This window comes from Melanotaenia boesemani, chromosome 11, assembly GCF_017639745.1.
Source record: "Melanotaenia boesemani isolate fMelBoe1 chromosome 11, fMelBoe1.pri, whole genome shotgun sequence".
Classification (NCBI taxonomy): domain Eukaryota; kingdom Metazoa; phylum Chordata; class Actinopteri; order Atheriniformes; family Melanotaeniidae; genus Melanotaenia; species Melanotaenia boesemani.
In genome coordinates, this window is record NC_055692.1 from 11,866,001 (window position 1) to 11,892,157 (window position 26,157).

A 26,157-nucleotide genomic window follows, 5' to 3' on the forward strand; every position below is an offset into this window, starting at 1 on the left:
AAAATATCAATCTTAAAGGCAAAGTTCTGTGCCCTCTGTTCAGCAGCATCACACGCTCAAATATGCCAGCCTCAAGGTTTTGGGCAACATTAGCTTAAAGGTTTTGGTTTTGTTAGAAATATCCCAAAATCTAATTATGTTGGGTCAAATTAAACCAATTATAGCTCTTAAGCTATGTTTTGAGCAAAAGGATGAACTTAAATAAGAAATTGTAAAAAAATATATTCAAATAATTAAAGTGTGGTTTCAGCTAACATCATTCATTGTTTTTTGAAGTAATGTATAGTTATTGACTCAGAAACAAATTTAAGCTATCTAATAAAAGAATTAAAATATTAAACAAAAAAAACTTGTGGCCACAGCACAATATTGTAATAGTAGTTTCACAGCTCTTACAAGAAAAGAAGAAGAAGAAAAAAATCAACTACTTTCCTGAATTTCAGCTAAAACCACATTCTAAAAAAAAATCATCACAAAACTTCTTTTGAATCTTTATAACTATTTTAGTCCCCAACTAATGTTTTCATGCATTTTGGAATGCCTTGTGACTTAAGTTCACTGCATGAACATGTTTTGCTTTCTTCAACATTTGTGATTCTTTTTTTTCTCTTGAATACTGGAGATCAGAGTGGTACGCAGGCCAAGAAAACCTCAACAATGCAATAAGACACATGCTGCTTCTTGTATCTCCTCAGGCAAAAAGAACACTGCCACATTCCACAAACTTGTGTGGCATTTCAGGAAAGTCAGCTGTGTGTTGCCTAAATAAAATTAATTTTATGGGATTTTCCAAAGACATTTTTTTCTTTTCTTTTTCCAACATTAAAAGACACCGTTTCACCTAACCTCTTCACATATAGATCACATAAGCAGACTTAGTAGCTTTCTAACTTAAAACATGCATTGATTGAAGTGTATTTTCTGAGAAGCAGAAAGCCCTGGGCTATGATAGAGGGGTGTGACGATAAATGAATTGTGCAGTATAGCAATGTAGCACATGCAAAAACAGTTTTTCTAAAAAGGGAAAAACAAAACTTTTCTTGCATGCCATTCCTCTGATTATATATAAGGTTTTCCCTTTGTATTCACTGTTTTCTTTCATTTTGTGCACATCTATTGTCTCCTATAGACCAACAATATAAACCCATGTCCCTGTGTAATTCTGAATATGTGTTTATTGAGTGTCTTCTGGTTGCATCAGCCCAGCCTCCTCTCATTTCCTGCTTGAGGATGGATTGCAACTGAAACCACCTCCATCTCAACTCTCTCCCTATCAGATACACGCTAACAACACTCGTGTGCACACAAAGACTTTTGTATAACTTCTAGCATTTAAGAAAATATGAGTAGAAGGAACATGTTATAAGCCAACAAAAGGAATAAAAAAAAAAATTGGGGAAAGGGAAAGAAACCTATAAGACTTGGGTTTTATCCATGAGACTGTGACTAATTCAGTAAACAGGTAATAGAAATGGAGCAAGTGAAAACTGAAGGCATGCGACCACTTGAGGCTGCACATCTCTCACTCGAGCTTTTCCCCTCTTTATCCTATTTTCCTCTCATAAGAAGTGTCAAGTGATGCAACTTGGCAACAACAGGTTGTAACACAGGGGGGCTCAGCTGTTAGTAGTCCGGTGTGCATGGTTACTGTGGATCTACAAATGGCATTGTTCTGAGAGAGCTGATTAGGCAAATGGCTTAGACAGATTAAATGCTTGGAGGGGCGGGGATGTAAATTCTTTACAATATGTGCAAAGCCAAACAACTGCATGACACTGTCCATATAGTACGTGTGTACATTATTGTGTATGTGCATGAACAATTTACAAGTGGACGCATCGAGGACTCTCCTCTACATGTTACATAGCCTGTGTGGAGGAGATTAAACATTTTATGCTAATATGGCTTGAACTCTACACAGACACACTCTTACACAATAAAAAACTGTAGAATAAAAGGTTGTATTGAGGGGAAATATTAAAAAGGTAATAATAGAAAATATCTATATGTTTTAACAATGTTTTGATCATGTTCCTCAAAAGACTTTCGTCTTAGTGGGTTGGAAAAAATACTGACTTGCTGCTATCACATATTTTACATATATTAATGTAATGATGTTTTAATAATTCAATGAAACTGACAGACACAAGAACCAGAGAGCTACTCTGGGACTTCTCCAGTAGTTTTGTAAACCTGCACATCCATATGATAAATGTGGGCCAAAGTTCAATATTGCGTATGCAAGAAATATACTTCTCACATATAACCTCCCACCATCAAACCCTCGTTTAGTATTTCTATGATTAATTAATGTGCAAGCAAGTTGCTACAAAAATGACAACAAAATGTTTTTTTTGTTGTATTTTTTTTGGTTTTAAATTATATTCTCAGGCAGAAAATGACAGGGTGGTTTAAATCCAGGTCATCCACAGCTTACAAATGCAGAACTTAATACTGATCCAAATTTCTTGCAAGCAGTGGAGGATTTTTTCCTTGAAATTCCAGGGAAGGAGAATCACAGATGAGACAAAAAGAAGGAAACTATCTGATAAAACATGGTGTATTTGCATTTGTGGATAATATGGATGCATGAAAATCTTTTAAACACAATCTTATCCTTCTAATCTTTCAGCTCCTTTAATTCTGTCGAACACTACTTTCATTTCGCTCTACTTTTTTTCTTTTTTTTTTTAAATCACTTTACAAGCGGCTTTGATAAGGGGGAAAAAAAATTCTCGTCATTCAGATTGCACATGCTTCTGAAGTAGTTTGTGTATGTGTGCCTATACAGTATGTGAAAGTATGCACATTAATATTGATATGCAAATGTACAGTGTAGACAAAAACATATTCGACAGAGTGAAAAGTGTCTCTTTCTGCCGGGAGGAGGGGGGTGTTATCAGCTTACTGGTCCCCCCTCTCCCAGCTTTAGACAGCAACAAGAATTAGACAGACTGTGGGAATTCTTACTGAAATTCAAATCAACAGCGTGTGTAAAAGAGAAAGAATAAGAATTATGTAATAATCCAGTTCCCTTAACTCCTTTCATGACGTTATAAAGGGCAGGCTTAGACCTTTGAGGTTGCATGTGTGTGTGTGTATAATAAATATTAAATATATATATATATATATATATATATATATATATATATATATATATATATATATATATATATATATATATATGCGTGTGTATGTATGTATGAAATATTGTGTAAGCAGAAAGTCTCTCACCTCACAAGAAAGCAAAGTCCTCTGAGAGTACTGCACATGTGTGTGTGACATGCGCAATGGAATGTGTGCATGTTTGCTTCCTGCATTACATTATATGGGTCAACCTTGTTACTGTATGAATATTAAAAAAGCTTATTTAAATGCACAACACCAGGTTATTTAGAGATTAAAAGAAAACTTTACAGGGACAAATGTGGAAACAGTTGAAATTCTGATATTGGCTTTGGCACTGCTAGCTTTAAATCAGTACAAATCTAAATTGTAAGCATCCATGTTAAGCATACACACCGACATATCCACAGTGAAATTTAAAAGTCAGCCCTCCACCCGACACCACGGACACATTTGGAGTTTAGGTAAATGGCTGCTTTTAGTTATTACAAATTATTTAAAAGGGAAAAAAGTAGGGTGTACAAGACATTTCATTGCTTTAAGCATTCAGTAAGTATTATGTTCATATAACTCCCCCCACCCCCCTCCACAAGTGAAGATAATGAGATCCTTTACATTTAATCCTAAACAGAATGTAGGCCACATGTGCCACTATGTTCTTCCACAGAGAGAATAAACTGACTATTGCATCATGCTTTTGACATTGTAGGTTACGAAAATTTCAGCTTTAAGTTCAATTAGTTCCATCACTGACATTATTTCCCAGTGAAATTAATATTTCCCCGTCTGAACTTCTTTGGTTCATGTATTTGAAATGAAACCTCATACTGCCTGGAGTTGTTCTATAATCCAAATTTCTTCCTTTTACCACACCCAATCACAAGCTCTGTCCCCAAGCAGGGCATGACTCAGCAGGAATGTTTGCCTCCAGCACTTAATGCACACTTAGCACACACGCCTGATGTTCCACTGAATCAAATGATTGCTGTAAGCTCTCTCCGCAAAGATGACAAGTTGACAGAAAGATTTACATTATTGCTCAATTCATGAAAGACTCCAAACCACAGACAAATCTCAGACTTTCTTCATTCTCTACTGCTTAGATATGCTCAAGCTAAACAACTTTCTATGAATAAATTTAAGGGAAAAAAATGACAACAAAACAAAGCAAAACTAGGTATTCCAGATTTTTTCTCTCAAAAGAAAGAGGAACAGCGGATAGAAAAGATCAAAGATACTTTAAAACACATCAAATTAAGGAATCAGCAACTCAAACGAGAAAAAAAAGAGAAACTAAATTAAGTTGTGTAGAAAGTCCCTTTCACAAACAATGCTGTCCATCAGTCTAGTGGCAACCGAAAGTGTGATTGTGAATTTTTTGTTACAATCTTGAGATAGTAATCTGATTGGATCAGACTTCGTAACACACATCTTTTACTCTCAACACGGCAAAAGTGTGAACTGCAAAAGTTTATAACCTTTAGAGTTGATCCTAATGTGAGTTTTTCTGATGTTTTAAATGCACATGTACAACTGTTCAGTGTTTGTTTATAGCACAACATGTTCTCCAACAAGGTGATTTATCCAAAATTAACTAGAAAGCACTAAGAGAGCGCAGACCTCTGCCTTGCCTTTTTTTATTTATTTATTTTTGCCAGTGATTGTGGGCATTATTTTTGAGTTCGGGATAATTGTGTCATTAGAGCTTCTATCTCTCCACAGTAAATAATCCTTTAAAATGATTCTGGATCCAGCTGATGATCAGGATCACCCCCAAAATCTAATCACTTGTTCCTTATTCCATTTCTGAGATTTACAAAAACTTTCATCATAATTCATCCATAACTTTTTGAGTTTATTTACCAACAGACAGACAGACAAACCAATGCAGTTGGATACATGACCTCTGCCTTGGTGGAGGTAATAAGAAGAATAGTCTGAACCATAAATCAATCACTAAACGTTCTCACAGTCCTCTTCATCGTACTGTTCACATCATCAGACCAAGACCACACCTGACAAATGACAAGTTATCGAGACACTGACATATTTTACACCCCAGATAACTAGAAAAAGGAATGGTACAGGCCAGGAAAATTTTGTGTCCCTGCAAATGCTCTCCAAATTTAATACAACCCAATGTTGGTGAGCTGATGGTACATCAGAGAGCCTGAAGGGCAACTACAGCAAGCAAATCTGGCTCGAAAGGCAGTAAACTTACAATAGAAGGCAAAAAGAGGTTACAGGATCTGACGTCCAACTGTATCATAAAGAGGAAATCTGTCCACGCATGGGAAAACAAAAGAAAAAAAAAGAAAACATGCTCAAACTGATTAAAAACAAATTAAATAATACTACAATTTTGTAAAAAAAAAAAAAAAAAAAAAAAAAAAAAGAAAAGAAAAAAGAACAGAGGTATCCTGATTTGGAAGAAAGAACAGAAAGCATCAGAGAAACAAGTGTGTATACGTTACCTGTAGAAAATGTGTAAAGGTGGTGTTAGAGAAGCCTTGGTCTTCTTCTCTTTTTCTCTTTTCTTAGTTAAAGCCCACAATTGCTGTTTTGCCAGCTTCCCTCATGACTGTTTATTACTGTACCTGAAGTGACAGAGACAAAGAAAATGAAGACAGGGGTTAGATTGCTGGGTTACATCTAAATAAGTATATGCAAATTTAACCTTGTGCAGTCCAGTGATATATTTTTTTCTGTGTTTTTTCTAATTCATCCGATATCATGACATAACTAAAAAGTTAAATCAAATGAACATTATTTTGCCCCATTTTGATGATGAATTCATCACCTAATCATTAAGACCTAATTCAAAACAAATGAAAAACTATTATCACGTAATTATTTCACTGATGATGATCTAATTCAGTTGCAACAAACTTGGATTCTGCAAGTACCCACATGAGAAATAAATAAATAACCTGCTTGCTTTCAATTCCTTTTCACTGAGAAATTTCTAGAACACAAGAGTCCTCAGCCTAGGCAAGTATCTGGAATGCATTTTATCGGTTTTATATCATGTTCTTCAGCACAAAGGTTTGTTGCTTGGCTCAAAACAAGAGAGGAGAGGAAAGAAGGTGATGTTCACCCTGAACAAAACAGAGGCAAAGCTTTCAAATGTCTTCAGAATAGCAGATAGTCGACTTAAAAGGCCATAATAAAAGGCAAAAGGCATTTAATAATTTTAAATTATTATCCTCTCAGCCGCTTCAAGATCCAGTGGAATGACCCCTTATCTCACCAGCCTCACAAGGTAACTGACCTCCATAAGAAAAAAGGAAAGTATAGAGGGGATGTGACCATTAATTTTTATTGCCACCAACAGCATGAGGGGGTTAAGCATAAATAGTTGTAATAATTTCAATCCAGTTGGTAAAAACAAATTCTAGCTACCACTTTTGTACACCTGCTTGTTTGTATTATAGGTCCTAAAGACCCAGATGTCCCACCCAGATAGCACTGGCTGGACAGCCGTTCCAGCTAACCGTCTTGACATTTTAAACATGGGATCCAACCTCTGTGTGCAGCCAAACACCCTTTTTTTCTCCTTCCTTTTATTAATTTTTCAAATAAACAAATTAAAGGACACGACACAACCTGGACAAACACAACCTTTAACATGCACACCCACAAGCATGCACAAATAATATTTTGCCTTCACCCACGCATGCTCAGTATGTTAACAAAGACATGAAATCTGAGAGAGTTGTTCTGACAGAACAACGCTGTCAGCTACTGCGCTGTTTTTTGTAGACAAGCAGGTGATGAAGCAAACACAGTACAAGCAGTGTACACAACTGGACCCTCAATAATACATGATTATTCATTCCCTAAATAAATGGTCCTGTGAATTATCTTTTAGCCATAAATCAAGCTGGGATGACTCCCTTTCTCTATTCTCCACCTCTTGCAATAAATCCATTTTTTACTCTTTTCTCTTGTCCTTATAGTTAAAACTTCTTCATCCCTCTTTCTGATGGAGCTGAGTGGCAGATTGGGTGCTCAGAGGAACCATACTCAATAATAAAACAGAGAGAGGATGGAGGGATGAGAGAACAGGGATAAAAATGTATTGTGCCCGTCTGAGTGTCTCTGAATGATTTATAACACAAACTGACGCTTGCATGAGCCTCTGGGAAAGTTGTGGCTGCACTCCTCTTCCTTGCTCACTCCACCTTGCTTGGCATTTATGACCAGCCAGTGATGCAAAAGTACAGTCAGATAGTCTAAGAAGTTAGGAAAATTGTAGCAGTTGCAGCTTGTTTGTGTGGGAGATTGTTACGTTTTTTTTGTTCAGGGTACGTCCTAACAAATTATTTTAAAAATTAAAATATCACTGTGAACCTACTGGCTACACTGTTAACATTGGGTCAGTTAATCATGATCTGTCCATATGGCTCAAATACACATGGAGTCAAACAAAAAAAATTACATTAAAAAATGCATTGTGTATGAAAATGTAAGTAAACTTACAATATTATTTTATAATAATAAAAAAAGCTAATTATTTAGCAGTCAAGTGACTAATCAATTCGTTGACTATTAAGACTTTTAAAGGTCAAAAAGTTGATGGAATGATTTGGAGAAATATCCTGAAACTGTCTGATAAATACAAAGTAAAGAAGAAAAATGAAGAAAAAAAAATTACTGAATAAATAATAAAAAAAAAGGCATAAATTGAGGTGACTGGTAAATCCTCTGCTGGTATAGCAGGTAAGTGCTGGTGGTCGTGACCTTATTGTGCGTTTGTTCGTGTGTGAGAGCTGTGTTATTGAAGGAAAATAATAAATAATTTACAAAGGTCAGGGACTGAAATGAGGTATGACAAGGTAAGATCATTAAATCAAACTAAACAAAGTAAGAGATAATAACAGAGAGGCAAAGAGGATGTACTTTAACAGCTTAAAACAGCAAAGATAGGAAAAGAGACAAATAAAAGAAAGAATAAACTCCCTAATACTACAGAAAGACAGTGTTAATTTACCACAATTTGCTTATATTAGGACCCATAATCAGACAGTGCTCACAAGAAAAACAAAACAAAACAAACTGCAGCTTAACAGAAAACAACACTAATGTCATCACACATACTGCGCTGCTTGGTGCTTTTATCAAAATCACGAAACACGCCTCTTACTTTCCATTCTTCCTGTTACACGACATGCATTGCAAAATGAATCATAAAACCCTGAGCCACGAGGCGATAATTTCCGAGTCACAACTTGGCCAAAAAAAACTGTTCTAACAGGCATGTATTGGGAAAAACAATCAAACAGAGCAGATTTCAGAGAGACTGACCAAACAATTCATCAAGATGGATGTAAAATTCAGGTAGATAAATTCAAACCGTATTCAGCTTTAGCTAAAAACGTCTTTAATAGTTCATGCAACAGTTGTCTGGATGCAAATATGTAGAATTTATTTGTTAGATCAAAGTGTTTTTGAAAATGTCACTAAACAAGACTATTTAAAACAGATATCTCACTGGGCATCACTAGTGGTAGAAACTAACTTAAATGTGACCATTTTTTATAAATGCGAGTTATACTTAAAGCATAAAAAGCTGGTTATAACTATCAGTCTTTATCACAACTTTGAGCAATGATATGTTTTAAATCAGTGCAACTGAGACTCAATGCTCTAAATCAATTCTCTGTGTGGCTGATGATTGTGTGGACTTTTGTTGAGTCATTGTGGGGGTAGGTGTCCTTACAGATTTGCCCCGTAGTGAGACATTGTTTCAAAGGGAAGCAACATAGTACTTCAAAATATGTAAAAATCACCCTGGATGGTAAAAAAGAAAAAAACTAATCCAGTGAGATAAAAAGAAACTAAACATTATATTCTGATTATCCTGCCAGTGAAACATGGTGTGGATTTTTATAGCAGTGACTCATTTTCACACAGTGAGGAATACACATGTACACACATTTTATGCTGTAAAGCGGGCTTTGGAGACTTCGGGGCAGCTCTCATCTCATGAGCTTAGTGACACGATTGACAGGAGTATGCACACACACACACGCACACACACACACACACACACACACACACACACAGGGGACTGTTAACTTAGATTAGTTTTAAGTCTAATGCTATGATAAATGTGGGAGTTGACAGATTTAGGGACAAAAAAAAAAAAAAGGAAAAAGGAAATAAAAGGCCCATCCACCAACGTAAAATCCAGAGTCAATTCTTAATCTTAAATTTATATAAAGAGATTTCCTCCTATTGCCTTTAAAACAAAAATAAGTTTATATTTAAATTCAACAATGCAAATATTAAAAATTGGATTTTATAGACCAGACTTTTATAGACTCAGTTGAGTACTCTGGTGATGACGAACTGTTAAGTATTTAAATTTACGAGTTTATTAGTTTCTTAAAACCAATTTAAAAGCTATTCAGAGACTAGAAAAGAGAAAAACATGGATGCAAAAAAGGAGTTTCAGCAACAACCTTTTAGCAAATATTTTTGTTTGTCCTTGTATAAATCACCCAGCTAAGCACTAGTGGAGCAGATCATTTGGTCAATAACTGAACCAAACTGGCAGCACACTCCTTTATCCCTTAGTATGTATGCAAACCTGGGATAGTGGATTTGTATCATAATAAATTAACAGATTCAAAGAGAAAAGCATAGGTCGCAAAAGGTCTGTTTTTTAACTGGAAAAAAAAAGTTTACAGTAATTTTGGACAGTTACTTAATAAGCTATCCAAGAGCCTGGAGTTGTAGTTCCTACAGCATTTTTAAGGAAGAGGAAACCAACTTCAAAATAAAGAAAATCAGATATCATCTTCCACAAAACAACAGTTTGCCCTTTCATGTTCTGTAAGTGGGTGATCTGGCAATATTATATTTTGTAGAGTTATTCTTTATACAATGTGCTAACACAATTTCCATCATTAAATAACAATGCACCTGAACTAAGCATAAGTGACATAATTTGGACAATGCTAACTGGACACAATTTGGAGTTTGGGGGGTTATATCATTTTGTGAACAAACATCATGGCCAGTCAAAACAGCACTGCAACTATACAATCAAACTGCACAACAAAGAATCAGTTAGTGTGATGCTCAAGTCTCTTGTATCGTAAATTAATAAGATCATCACTGGGTTATCTCTGGCTGTAGCCATACTATTTTACCAGCTGTTATTCTCTGATTTAAGAACTCGTGTCAGGTAATATTCTTCTAAATAAAAAGAAGGCCCAACTTTAGTAGCTGTTACTTCAGATGCATTTTTAGTTTACTCAGCTTTATAGATTATCACTGGTTTTGTGCATTTGTACATGAGTATGTATACTAATAGAATGCTGCTTGTTGAATGTTTGTTTATTTCTAGCGTTTAAGCAGTTTAAACCTCTCAGCCATGTTTCAGCCTGTTTAAAGTGCACGGTGCAGCAACTCTCCCTGCTACAGACTTGTCCATTAAAGTAGATTAGCTCTAAACAGTGCCAAACCTCACATTTTACACTTGTGACTAAGCAGAGGCCCCATTTTTCCCTTTAAGCTTTAGGTTAATATCAATTTTAATCTTCACATTGATGTAGAAAACCCATTTGCAATGACACAGACTTGGGGGATATTATATAATGGGAATAGCATAAATACAATTTCAGCACATGATAGCCCTCACATGTGAGAAGGATTTTACAGCACTCTCACACAGTCCATATATATAGGATATCTGTGTAAAATGACAGCTATGCAATATTTAGCTAGCCTTGGGCAAGGTATTTGGAAGTAGGCTGAGTAAGTAGGGACTGGGACGAAATTTATTTCCCTCTACAGTAAAAAGATGGTTTGAAAGGGACTACTTTCTGGTAACTGCTTACTGCTTACAAAGCAAATAAAGGTACTTAACAAGTAACATTCTTCTTGTATATAAAGGGAATTTGTTTTCCCTTCAAAGTCAAAGCTTTGAAGGGAAAACAAAATAAATGCCAAGGAGCTGAGAAAATGCTTGCAGGAGGAATCGGGAAAGACAGTCAGTTGAACTGTTTTGCTAAAAGCAAACAAAGAAAATAAATAAATAAACCTTCCAAAATGATTGCAGTTGAAAAATTAATCTATCTGTTTTAATGGCTTTGATATTAGAGCTGTATGAGGAGAAATAATTCTAGTCACAAAATAAAAGAAGAAGAAAAAAAAAAGAAAATCAAACTGGAGTCTGCAGGCAAACAATGATCACTATGAAAAGTTCTTTCCCACATCTAAAATTCAAGTGATATACCTAATCTTTCTTCACTGAACTAAGCATTGTAATTGATTTCAGTTATCTTCAAATACCTTTTATCCAACAAGCCACAGTCTTCTCTAGTTTAGGGCTTTGTAAAAATCATTTCACAGCAACTACAGCTCCTAAAATATGAAACAGCCTGATATCTTTTTCTTCTGCATTAAGAGCAAACAAGGGCAAATCTGTGTTTGTAAGACCAATTAAAACATTAAAAATTTGCCTTGTACAATGCACACATTAATACAGGTCTGAGAAAAGGTTAGAAAACAGGCACACAGTATGCACACACACGTGGCATAGAACTGGTCACGCAACACACTGCCACACAGACATCCCTTATCCAACATGAAAGCTTTTTCAGGGAAATCCCATGAATCCAGAGGGGCTGGGAGGGAGAGAGAGAGAGAGAGAGAGAGAGTGTGTCTGAGTCCGTCCCTCTGGTGTTTTCTCTATTAAAGCTATTCATCCAATCGTATGATCAATATCAATGCTGACATCTTTTCAGCTGAGCTTTTCTTCCTTAATTGTAAATATTTATTTATGTATTTGACACCATTTTGCTTTATCCAAACCTGTTTTTTTTTCTCACACACAAAATCAACCTGTTTGATTTTTTCCCTAACAACGCCACTTTTGACACACAGGCTGAAGAAAACAAGCAAACATATAAAGTGCAGAGTCACAGAGCACCATTTCTGGGCTGTTACATTATTCAGCTGTTTCTTACAGGCAATTTTGCACATTAAAGAAAGCAAGAGATGAGACAGGAGGTTGCTCATGGTTACAGTTGAACACAAGTGAATGACAGTAGGATCAACAGGTAACACACAGATACAGACTAGAGACCATGACTGCACAAGGCAAGTCTATTCTAAAAGATTCTCGAACACAATCAATTTCTTCTTGATTTGAGCAAGTCTGTATTTTTTTAGCCTAGCCTGCTTTTTTCTTTCAGCAATAAATATAATGCTACAAGCAGTGAAATATATTAAACCTGATGGGATGGTGACATTCCCTGCGCAAATGGTAGCCCAAAGAGAAGAAAGGGATCTTTAGAAGTGATTTAAAGTGTTGGAAAGTGGGGATGGCTACATTATAAGGTAGTAGACTGTTCTAGAGGTTGGGGGGAGTTAATAGCTCCATTACATCTAGTTTTAGCCCTATCCAGAAGCAACATGTTGGATTACTTTAGTTCTCTATCTGAGAGTGTAGAATGAAGCAATTTGGTAAAGTAGGGTGGCCTTGGCCCAGTTAGTGGTTTAATAGTGAGCAATAAAATGCTAAGCAATCATTTAAACAAACAGGAAGACAGTGAAGGGAGGACAGTGAATGGTTTAATACTGTATATCTACTTCTTCTCTGTCAGGAGATGAGCAGGGACATTTTGAATAGCTGCAGGTGGTGCACACATGACAACAGAATTAGAATTTGTTCTCAAAATCTTCATGGGAGAGACCAAGACTCTCAACTGAAAACCTAAGAAACCTGACGGCCAAGGAAATCTGCTGGTCAATTTAAAATTATACTCATTTCTGATTTTGGTGGGTCATTTGCCTTTTAGTGGCTCTACACTACTAAACAAGAAGAAAACTGGTAAATCTTTATCTAAAAGTTGAACAAATGTTTTGTGAAGTGAGCTTTAGCACTTCTAAAGTCACTAAAGTGTTTAAAAGCCACTACAACTAAATATTTCTTTGAGGCATTTTTTAAAACATCTAATTAGAAAATATTTGGAACAAAAACATTTTCAGCCCTAAAACCATGTATTTAAACATATTAAATTAACATATGTTTTGAGTAAACATTGAAATTGAGAAAGTATAACAGACTCCAACAACAAACCATTAAACAACAATAACAATCAATTTCTAATATTTTTCTTGCTGTGCTTTGTGCTGCATTAATCACAGCTTCCTGGTATCTTCATCTTCCATAACAATGCAGTCCAACATGTAACTGTAGGAGTTTAATGTTTATGTAATTTTTTCTCCTGAGGAATTGTTTGATCAAATGCTATTTTTTGAAATCCTTTGAAGTCATTGCACTGTACCAGTTCATTATTTTAAAAGCACGACTCCACCAGCGTCACCTCCTCTAAGCTGACTCACTGAACAAACACCAATGTGCAGGTCAGATTTATGCAAATTATGTCTAAAATAAACTTTAATCTAAAGAGATTTGCAGAGATTGTGCACGTGCATCCGAACAACATCGCCTTAGTCACCATCCCCAAGAGAATTTAACATAAAATAACCCCAGGATTCACACTAACCTAGATCTTGTCTAATATGGGAAAACCTGTCCTATGCTATAGTTTGGCTTCTGGCTGTGTGTCACTAAACAAAGGTACAGTACGAGTATGTGTTGTGGGAAAACTGTCTGTTTATGATAAATCCTTTGATTGAAATGAGTAAAACATTCAAAGGATGAGGAAAGGATTAAAAAGAGAAATAAAGGAAAGGAAGTAAAGATAAGGAGAGACTAGCTGTCTTTTTGAAAAGAACAAAATTTATGGTTTTAAAATTGCCCGATGACATATGTTAAACCTGTTATGATTGAATGCAGCGTATGAATGATCCCTCCTTTCAAACTTGAAGCAACGAGGGCATATTTTAGATGATATCACGGATTTACATCAAGAAAAAGGTTAAAAGTAAACAAAAAAAAAAAAAAAATGAAGGCATAAGCTCCAGTATTATCTTTCTTTCATATTTTTATCTGCATTAAGAGTTGAGAAATAACCAAACCTGGCTGTTTTGGGATTGTTTACAAAAAATGGTAAGGTTTTAGAACGTTTAAATAGGGAGCTTAGATCAGTTTAATAGTTTAAACTAAACAAATTAATTTAATGGGGAAAAAAAGAAGTAGGGAGAAGAGTCATAATATTACAAAATGCCAAACAGAATGTTGTAAGGCTGATCATGGCCAAAATGATAAAGGTATAATTCTGTTAAATAAACTAAACACAAGTCTATCATCACTACTGATGGGTTTCTTGCTTAGAAACATTACTAAGCTGTGATTAACTGGCAACCTGTCCAGTGTACCCTGCCTGTCACTTGATGGTAGCTGGGATAAGCTCCAGTGACCTTTACCAAGGATAAGGTAGGTATGGAAAATAAATGAACCAACATTACAGAATGTGAAGGCATTCAGAGGGAAAAACCAATAGTACTGGTCTCAAGATTCATTTGAGTCATTGACTCAATCATAAAATTCTTTTTCAGAGTTCAAATACATAATTGTGTATTATGTAACCTGACACTATTTCTGAATGACCTTACCAGTTTTGCTTTTCTTTTTTACACTGACTGTATTTTTTCTGGCAATATTAGCAGCATGGTGGTGACATCAGTGTTACGAGACTATCGGTTCAAAGAGCCAAACTAAATGTGTTCAATAGGCCTGGTTGTTCACTAGCTTGGTGAATGGCAAAACATATATATAAATAAAATACATCACTCACAGATTTTCTGTCTTCTATCCCTCTCCCTTTTCAGTTCCATCCATCCATCCATCCATCCATGGCTGTAATAACACATACTATAAGGCCTACTTTGTGCAGACTTCAGTATGGTTGTGCTTTGACATATTGACTTGTTCCTTTTATTGTGCCCTTGAAAACCACTGTTAACACATTTCCAGACCACAAGAGAAACCAAAATATGCCCAAAACATGGTGATGTACATCACATACACTTGTGATGTACATCACATACACTTGTCACACACACAATCCAACCTTTCAACCTTATTTAGGTTGTACAAAGCACATACAAATACCTTGTCTAATGCCTTGTCTGATTGGTCAGACATTAACGCAGAAAAGAATGAATCGTAAAGTTGTGGCTTCCGCATTTCACCTGATGCGAGGTTGAATGGTCAAAGCTTTTTAATGAAGTATGAATTGACCGGACCAGTAAGAACTTGTTCTTGCAACCATGAGAACAAGAACAAAGTTCTTGCTTCTTGAGGAGTATGTAACAAGCTTTGGTGTCGAACCACCAAACTTCTGATTGAAGGTCAGCCACTCTACATTCTTAGCTTAATTTCCTTTTAAGCTAAGAATGTGATCCCTTAATAATATTAAACAATTTCTATCCAACTTTTTGTATTGATAAAATTGCAGAACTTGTTAGCCTGATATTAGCCAGACTTGTCAATCTGTCACACTCGTCCAGTTTCATCATTCAACACAATGCACTAAACTAATTCTAAAGTCTTGAAATAGTAATTGGTTCTTTCAGTCAAGCTGAGTAGATTATCGTTTTCTGTTGCATAGGTGTGCACGTCTTTAATGCTGGTGTACAAAAACCCACCTACAATAATGAAGGTAAGGTACAGATCAATGATCTCATTCTACAGATTGAGGAACTAGATAACTGTGATGTTTTAAAGGTCATGGACAAACAACGACTTGCTGTTCAGCAGATCGGAACAGTTTCAGTTTCAAACCAAAACTGGATAGGCATTTCATGTAAACCTGCAACAAACATGTTGGTTGGGAAAAGTCCAACCGAGGTCCTGTTAGGATCTATCTAAACCTGCTCAGTGTCAGATGTCACTTCCGATTTAAAATCTAAAGGGCATCACAAACGCTGCTTCCATTAAAGTTTTCTATGTTCTTAACTGTCACAGTATAACTTTCTTTTCACAATGACAAAATTTACATTTTGGGTACAACAATTTGTGTCATATAATAAAACTGCAAAAAAAGAGGAAAATTCTAACACATAAAATATATTGTCTAACCTTTAGACTTTTTCCCATTATGATATTTCCCCTGACCTTGCATTCTTACACAATCACAAACAGTAGTCACATGAACCAAGTAATTTATTCTCTTAGGAAATTCAATGTGAATAAATCCATTCATAACCATTTTTTTTATGAGTTTTTAAAAACAAACCTGCCACCACAATTCATTCCAAACTAGTGATATGTCTTCCAATATATGAAAAAAAAAAGAAAAATCATGGGAAAGACAAGTACTATGGCATTTTCCCAAGAAGGATTGATATATAGAAGCTTACATACATAGTTACACACAGTCCCGATTTAACATAACTTCAGAACCACACACACACACACAACTGCCATGAGAATTACATCTGACTATAAAACAATGTTTAGGTCAAACTCAAAGTCTGATTTCCACACACACACACAAAAAGAGAGAGAGACAGAGAGAGAGAAATCTGTCTGATTTTAAACTACAATCTGGCTTTAAAAAACCCAAGAAAAATTATTTGGATTTGGAAATGTTAATTTGGTTGGGTAACTGAGGTTTGGGATTTAGGAAGCATGACCTTTGGTGACAGCTTTTGGAGCCAAACTGGTGTGAAATCCAAATACAAGCCATTCAATGAGCGTTTGTGGTTTTTGATCAGTGTGTGTAACACTTACTACTACTGGCCTCATCTACCCAGGCTCAGTTGGAATTCGGGTCAATATAACCAGAGTTCCAGCTCAATTATTGATCGGCATAACCCAAGGCCTGATTATGACACTATCAATTCCCCGCTGTATTAAATGCTGCAGTGAGGATATTCTTTACCCAAAATAAAAACAGCAAAGGAATTAGAAACAAACAAACCGACCAAGGGTCAGAAAGCAATACACAATAAATCTACACTTTGTGCAGTTACAAACAAATATTCTGACACTTTGATCACGATTGAAGTTTATCACAGGAGAGCAATCCATGTATTAGCAGCACACACTTTATCCTGTAAAGGTTTGTCCATCCAAAATACATCTCAAATAGACGTATTTTCAAGATGGAACAGACACATCCACCAGGCTGGCCACATTCCACCACTGCCCGATGATCTCTGGAGGAGAAAGTCTCAGGTATGTGAGAGGATGAAGGGTTTTTTTTTTTTATCCCAGTTGATGATTTCTTTTGGTTGCTTTCTGATATCAACAAAGACCAAATGTTTTGAAAACAATAGGAAGTGACATCACCCTGCATATACTTTGAAATAAATTCCATAATGGACTGGAAAAGGTATGTAGATTTGTATTAGTTTGATTTGTAGTACGCATATTCTTGTTTACATGTGTATGATGTTTGTCAATATCAGGACATTCAGATTGATTTCTGAAATTATTCTAAATAAACAGGGAGTTATCTGCTTGCATTTATTGATGAAAAAAGAAGAAAAGTGTAGTGATATGAGGATCCAACACATAGTGATGCATCATGATAAAAATCAAATTGTTGACAAGAAAATTGTAATCGTAAGGATGCACAGCCCTAGTCCAACACCACAGTAGCATCTAACTTGCTAGGCCATCATGATGTTGCTGAAGCCCCATTCTGCTCTCCCAAAAGGCCATGCAAAATGCATATGAATTCGAACATATGAGCAAAAATGTGCAAACACATTGAGAGAAGCACTACTCTAAAGCCCAACAGGGTTTTCCAATCAAGGGCAGCAGAAAGATTAACAGACGCATATTGCTTGCTTCATAGGGAAAGCAAGGCAAAAGAGAAATTATTATAGAGTAGAACATGAAAAATGCTACTTGAGTTATTTTCATTAAGGAACAACCAATACATCGGCCAGCTGAGATATCGGGCCTATATTTGCATTTTTTACTAGCATTGGCCGATTCATGGGTGCGTTTACCAATATATTTTTTCTGGGATGATTTACAGACAGGCATCCACAGGCAGCTCTGTGCTGTTGGAGGCACTGCAGTCTGTGTGTAGACTATGCATTTCCCCACCCCCACCAGGAAAATGGTAGTGGAAAGCCTGCCTTAGAAGCCTGCTGTGTCAGCTTAAAAACAATAGTTAGTTTTAAACTTTGAAAGCATCTTTTACATTTCTAACTTAGCTGAAATATTGCCAAACACTTTGAAATTGGAAACGTGAAGTTTGTGAACGTGGCTGCAGACGTAGCTGTACGCTATGCATGCATAGCTTACGAACATCGTTCTCAGGACTAAGTAATGCTGATGTTGTCAATTCAGCTTCATGGTGTTTGCGAGTTACATTCAGCAACCACGGGGCTGAGGTGTGGACGTCATGTGTGTCTCTCTGGTCGTTCTCTGAAAGCTGCTGTTTAATATTGCAGATGATGGCACAAGACTCATACTGATTATTACTGATCTGTTTCTTTGTTTATTCTTTTTAAAGAAATGTCTGATTGGAAATCAAATCCAGTGTGGCAACACTGCCAGCTTCAGGAAAGGCTCAGGGTGTGCTATGCAATTCGTTAGTGAGCATGTACTGTAATTCTTATTTTCATTTATGCTTAAATGTTTTTTTAAGAAATTACTTGCAGAATTAAGATCACTGAACTCTTTATTTTTATTTGAATGTATGTTTGATAAAGTTCAACAAACATGAAGCTTTTACATGTTAGTGTATAGGGCTGGGTTTAAAAAAAACTATCTAATGATTTGTATAGATTCTAATTAAATAAATCCAATATCGATACATAAAACTTGGGAGATCAATTTTTTTTAAATGTCCTTGTTTTCAGTAATGTGATCTTACTCTCGCATGGCTTGGCAAGATCTTATATATACACACACACACACACACAACTAGTTTCCTGTGTTGCCTCCATCCAAAATCAGCTTCTCTTGCAGAGATCATGTCAAATTCTGATGTTTTCATTCACCAGTGTGGATTACAGAGGACAGAGTGCACGCGTCAGAAAACACATCAACCGGCTGAAAAATTAGACCAAAATATTAGAGTTTTCGTCACATGAAGGCACTCAGAACAAGCTGAATCTACTGCATTCTAGAAATTTCTGAGTCGTATTATGGCTTTAAATGGATCCAATATTCTTTGGATCCATTTAATATTCAGGACATTTAAAAAACCTTTTTTTTCCTGTACCGTTTTTTTTTTCTTCTTCTTCTTTCTTTTCATTACAGCATTTCTAGCTCTGAATTTGGAAAAGCACTGTATTGTTATGGTATTTCAGAAATGCATGCAGATATGCCAGATCAGATTATTACAGTAATCTGATTAGTCCTAGATAATTGATTTTGATTGTCAAGTAACTGCACTCAGTGTTTTATAAAAGTAGTTATCTAACAATGTCTTAAATATTCAGGCAATATTGAGGCAATCACTGCAACCATAATTTTTGTCCAGGCCTGTTTCATGGCTTTATTTTTTTAAATAATTCTGTTGAAACATGGTTGAAAAGCAATACCTGACTTTCATTGGTTAAATTTCATAGAATTGTTATTTATTATTACTTTTGTCAAATTCAAGTTATTTATGTGACCATCTAAAAAATCCATATCAGTCAATCCCTAATATATTCATTATATAATATTAATGAAAGACTGAAATTTGAAGAAAGGTTCAGCTGCCATTAGATAGGAGTGAGTGACTGGTGCCTGGCCTGAGGAAGAGTTTTAATTGACCTCTTTTTCTTCAGATGCCAACTAATGTTTGCTGAATTCAGAGCAATTTTCGTTGGACTCTAGATAAAACCAAAGCAATAAACACGAGCCTAGTCTAAATATCCACTCTTAAAAAATGGATTGCAAGTAAGACATCTATGCTGGCTGGATGAGACACCCCGTCTTTCTGGAGGTCTTTTTCTTGCGGGGAACATGACGTCATTCAGTGAGGCCTCATAGGATGTTGTGATTCCTACTTATGCATTTATGATTACATCTCCTAGAGCTATGTGAACTAGTTTTGGCTTTTGTTTGAGCACGAAAGGGCAAAATAATTAGGTGGGATTTAAGAAATGTGTGTTAAAGTTTTCAAATGGTTCCAGAAAACACTGCAAACTTTGTCTTTCATACCAAAAGCTAACAGTGTGGCTAAGTGCCTTAACTTGTTGCAATTTGATCTGTGTGATAGCTGCCAGTAGGTCAGTAAACAGAATGGGGTGGTTAATAATGACCTGTAAAGTACAACACATCAGGAGAGGTCTAAGCTTGCTAAGTTATGCTCTTTTCCCTCAATTGGTTTTAAAAACGAAAAGACTGAATGATGGGCCAAAAATGAAAGAAAGACAGAGGGAGGAAATTAAGGGGAGGAAACACCAAAAAAGAAACATGCATCTAGGCCACTGAGTCATTTCCCTTGTGATCTGCTTCTTCCTCTTCTTCTTTCTCAAATATACACTGACAGCATGAATTATGTACATCATCATTGGGGTTAACACAGAGTGGGAGCGGGCCCATGGGTTTAAGCTTTAGGATTTCAGCTTTTATTCCATGTAAAGTCTGTCCGCAATTAGTTTGGGAATTAATTCAGGCTCAGAACTTTGCCTCCCCCTTCTATTAGATCTCTCAGATACATCCAAGCAGCTTTTACTCACACACTCAATAAGAGATGGGAGTTGAAAAGAAGAGAAGAGAAAGAAAGAAAATAGCAAAGGTGCAGAAGATGAATCTTATCCATATAACTTATGGGTAACAACTATGACCACAGACAGCAGTTTGGTTTGACTAAATAGCATCAAATAAGGCTCTACTCTCCATTTGCAAGTTGCTTCAATAGCCGTTAATGAACGGCTATTGACATTTAGGGCTGGGCAAAATATAGAAATTTTCATATTGAGACTTTTTCCCCCTGATATTAAATGAGGTAATATAGCTGATATCGAGATAGCTTGTTTTGAGTTAAAACTATTTTTTTTTTTTTTAAATGCCACAGTTTCTTACTTTTAAGGTGCGTTCACGCCATAATATCTGGGCGACTCGGTTTGACCAAGTAGGGAATTTTGAAGAATTTTGCATCTTCACTTGGTTTGGTTTGCTTTCAAATTGAACTTTACTGAAGTTGGCCAAACCAGCTGAACAATGTTGTGCAGTTACAACTGTCCAGGACTGAAAAAGGCTTGTTCAACACAATGGAGCTACAATAAATGTGAGCAGTCTTGAAATTTCTGTTTTTACTTCAGTGTGCAAACCTACAGTGGTTTGCACAAGATTCCGTCTCATATGGGCAACACGAGAGATAGGGCACTATCCAGAATATCCTAACATATTTTATATTTTATTACATCTTCTACTTTAACTACAAAGTGTTTAACTAGCAGTAAAGATCAGACATTAACCCCCCCCAACAGTCGACAAACCATTGTGCTTCTTTCTGTCTCTTGCCAATCAATAATTAAATAGGTAAACCTTTTCATGGCAAATTTGTCAGAATAAAAAGAAGGAACATGAATTAATAACAAGAACCGTTTATTTATAGCTGTGAGCATGTTAAGTGGCATGCAAAAGTCTAGGTACCCCTGATCAAAATGTCTGTTCACTTGATTATAAGACCAATGGATGAAATTTTTCCTGCTGAAAATGAAAGTTTTCTCATTTATCAAAACTTTGATAATTGGTTAAAAAGCAGTTTTATAAATGACTACATAATTATCTTGATCATATCATGATCAAAACATGAAAAAGCAAGTTCAGTCTTTAAATCTAATCTAGCAGTAACACAGATCTGACTCCTGTTCTTTCTCTTGGTTAACAATGTCTAACAGTTCATTTCCATGTGACAAAGGCTCCAAATCATATCCGGAAACAATAGCTGGATATTTGCCAGCCAGGTCGCGGACTATAAAAATCATGAAAGGGTGTGTATGCATCGGCCTCTTTGATACCCTCAGCCTGATAATTTCACTACTTTCTCATTTGCCCTGTGGGACATTGTCAACCTCACAATGATCCTAAGGTCCACAGCCTTCTGGCTTTGTAGCACTACACATCTGGTTTATTTGTGTTGATGAACGATGAGAGCTAGTGTGTGTGCGTGCGTGCGTGTGTGTGTATAAGTGTGAGGAAAAAACAAAAAAATGAGTGAGGGAAGCAGTAGGGTGTTGACTGGCAGAGATTCCTCCAAGTCACAGTTTAATTGGGCAATTGTTAAGTTTAACCTCAGGCTGTTTGAGTTCAGAAAGGCATGCACAGCCATCCTAGCATGGATTATTAAGCAAGACAAGGGTGGCAAAAGCACTTCCTGTAGCTTGTATTGCATCCATTTTCCTCATGAGAAACTCTGATTGTACGTTCTCTCTGCAATATGGCACTCATCCAGTCCGATGAATCAAAGTTTAACAAAAAAGCTCAGTTGAAGAGAGAATGAAAGCAACTCTGGGAGAAAACTGACATGTAAGAGAATATTTTTGTTGTGTAACTGCTCAGTAGAAGCAGCACATTATCCATAATTTCTTAACTCTGATTTTGTCTAATGGGAAATTTTATTCTCTGATTAAAAATAAAAACTTTTTTTTTTTTTTTTTTTTTTTTTAAAAAGCTACATTTTCCCTGATACACTGCTGGCTGGTGAAAGCCTAACACAATCTCATTGGAAGCAAATCTCCACTTGACCCAATGGAGGCTGTCCAGTCACAGCATTAGGGCTGCGCAGAGCTTGGGCAGAGGCCTACTTTCTCCTGGGACTGGGGGGATGGGGGTGGGTTTGATACAAACTGTAGTAGAGAAGTTAAAGCATTTTACATCAGGTTCAGGGCCTAAAAAAGGTTTGTCATCCTTAAAACCCTGAATCATTTGTCAGTGTTACGGTATGACAATTCAAATGTCACTGAATAATGCCAGCACTGGCCACAAAATTCACTGTTGTGCTGTCATGAAAGTGCTCCACCAATTACAAATAAAGAAAACAAAATAACAGTTCAGACAGGTTTGAAAAGAGTAAAAATAATTTTGTCTAACAGTGAGACAAAAGTGCTCCAAGAAAGCAAAGGATTCTCCCAAAATAGACGAAATGGCGCAATGTATTACCTCACCCCCACTTGCATCAGCAAACGTGTCCATCACATTCATGCATACTAAGCCTTGCTGACATGTCCCACTCTGCTAAGCTATTGGTGCATACTGGAGTTCTCCCAGCTGGGGGGTGTGGTGTACAAAATTTAGGCATATGACATGACACTTAAAAAAAAAAAAAAAGACCCCTATAACAGCGAGCTATGTAGTTCTAAAAATAATTGCATCTGAGTTGTTTCCTCCACTCTGCCAAGCTAAACTAATCTCTAGACCTGGAGGGATGGTGGTGGGCAGATATAAGACAAGTCAGCCATCAGTAGTGGTGATGTCTCTGGTGATGGCAATGGCTGCTCATAATTCCCCCGTCACTTCAAGATGGTCTAGTCAAGGGAAAGCAGACAGAGGCTTGCAGATTTCACAACAGCACTGGAGACAGATGTAGCCAAACATAATGAGGGTAGAGATAAAAAAGAAGAAAAAAAAACGTGGGGGGGGGGCACTCATGGTCACAGCTGCATCTTTGCCAGAGGATTGAAGGCGTGCTTCTAATAATGGGCTGTAATCAAGTCGCTCATGTTAGCTTCCCACACCCAGTAAGGCCAACTTGCCAAGATGCCTTTTTTATGACACAAGGTTTGACAAAAACAATAAAAAACAAGAATAGAATATGGAATTTAAGAAGAAAATAATATATCACACATCTATTGTATAACAAAGTTTTATGCATGCAACTTAAGCCAAATAACATGCTACAAGAGAGCTTGTGAAACGTGTAACAAGATGAATAAACTGCACTATGTGCTCTCTGACAAGCATAATTTTAAATGCTGCAATAAATCTCTTTAAATGTTGCAATGTTTTCAATGTGACAACTTCAAAGGCTGACACCTGGATCTTAAAGCTAACCAATGAAATATGAAGCAGCTGATCAGACTAAGACAGAGCTGGGTGATGAATGAAGAGCAGAGGTTGCACAGTTAGTCAGGAGGCATCTGATGATGAGACATCTGTTGGACCGTGGCTATCTCCCCGACTGAGGCCATGACTCAGGTCAGCACCAGCTGCTGGGACATGACTAGATCCATATCACATTTTTCCCTCTGACTCCTACCACGCTCAGTGGTGCAAAGAAACAGTTTCCATCAAATCCAGAAATACATGCAAGAAGCTTCTTGCATGTAAGAGCTTCTGACTATGAGTTGGCCTTTTGGCCATATGTGATGTGAAGGAACAGATAGACTATAAAAGAAAAGATTTTCACTAAAAGTGATTAAAGATCTTAATTCATTTGTTTAAACACATGTCATTAATCAAATAGAAAAAGACATGATTGAGTCTGCCTTGTGTACAAACACCACCTTGATGCTCACCAGAAAACAACTTGGGTACACCCACTGTGAACATGAACGTGTGTAGTCCTTACGAAAGGCTTTATAAATAAAGTTATTTTGCTGTAGCTTAATCCTGTTAACAAATATATATCTGGGTACTCTCTCTCTTTTGCAGTTTCACAAGAGTAAGATCTTGCAGTAGTGCAGATTTTGCTGTCTTTTGAAATCATCATTAAAAGCAGTACGCATGAACACATCTGCAAGTAGAAGAGAGGTGGGGGTAGGGAGTGCATAATTCTCCCTGTCATCTGAGACAGCATTCCTATATTAGACAAGCTAAACCAGATCACTGCAGAATATTAAGCCTGACATCACTGCTTTAATATTGATGTGCTCTGCTACTGTAGCATAAACCACCAAACTGCTGTAGCACTGACTAAACTGACAATTCTTTAAAACATTTTTTTTTTTTGTGAGTCTACGCAAACATGGAAGTAGAAAGAGGTTTTCACATCAACAGGTTGTTCTACATAGAAAGCTATACAGAGGAATCAAAGGCTTAAATTGAGGAAAATATATCTAAGTGCGGTCTCAGCAAGACTAATCAAGATTTGCCTGAGACTATAGGTACTACATCATTATAGAAGAGCAGTAAAATCATATAGAGGTCATGAAATCTATTCTAACAACTGTTATCTGTTTTGGTAGAAGTGGTTTATTGTACAAATAACCTCATGTAGCCTTTAGTATATCATGTGTAAGGCATGTGTTTAGGCCCAACACTGTGATTAACTAGTGGGAACTGAGCTTTCCATTTTACTAAATCCATGTCCACTTTATAAAGTTAATGTAATAATGTAAAGCCCCCATAAGGTCACATTCTCCCCTCTGGATCAGGGGTTTAGGTCAAGAATAGAACAACATAGAAAGACCTTTCTTTATTGCTTTATAATTCAAAAGCTATATACAAAATCTATTGTTACTTTAAAAAGTACTAGTAACTAGCAAAACTTATTGACCCTGTTATGCTTCAGTTACTGCATCGTGAAAAACTTAATATTTAAACTATTTTAAAAATCAGACTCAGACTGCGCCACCTCTATTTGAAATGAACTGGTCACATGACCCGCTACATCATGTCCAGTGAAGCGTAAATTTGAGAAAAGTGTTTCCATTACACTTTTGCGATATACTTCTATATCGACACGTCTGAAAAGCAACCTCATGAGAGCGAAAAAACTTTTTAGCGATATTTGAGAGTTTATTCGAAATCTAGGTGTTTCCATTACTGTTTTTCTTATTGCGATATTTAGCTTTTGCGCAATTCTAGTGGTAATAGAAACGCACCTATTCACTCTTTCTGCAATAAAACCAACGAATTCATGCGTCAATAGAGATAATAGTTAATTAATATGCTGGCTCGCTACCAAGTGGTCAGGAGTGTGAATTGCAGTCTGTCAAAATGACAGATGGCATTCATATTTTTTCGTCACTGGCTCAAAAAAATAGGTTGAGGTTGTATCTAAGCGACCCCTGGTCTCACTGATATTACCCCAGACCCACATGATAGAACAGAGCATGGCACCCAGTGCAAAGGACTTAACTACAGGGGCAATCCTGCAAAAGCTTGAAAACAGGTACATTGGAGATGTTTCTGAGTATATTCTGGAGAGTTCTGCCATTGACCCTAGATTCAAAGTTCTGCCACATGTTGCTAAGGAC

The 26,157-nt window shown here is 36.4% G+C and overlaps 1 protein-coding gene across 5 annotated transcripts in view; it reads right to left on the reverse strand.

The window, feature by feature from the left end:
• Positions 1–26,157, reverse strand: part of taok3a (TAO kinase 3a) — a 63,322-nt gene that overhangs the window by 32,923 nt on the left and 4,242 nt on the right. For 4 of the 5 annotated variants that reach the window (XM_041998391.1, XM_041998393.1, XM_041998395.1 and 1 more), the window contains one exon: positions 5,601–5,723. The gene's annotated coding sequence lies outside the window, so the exon portion shown is untranslated. Of the gene's footprint in view, positions 1–5,347; positions 5,407–5,600; positions 5,724–26,157 lie in introns of all 5 variants that reach the window. The other variant, XM_041998392.1, reaches the window with a different exon arrangement.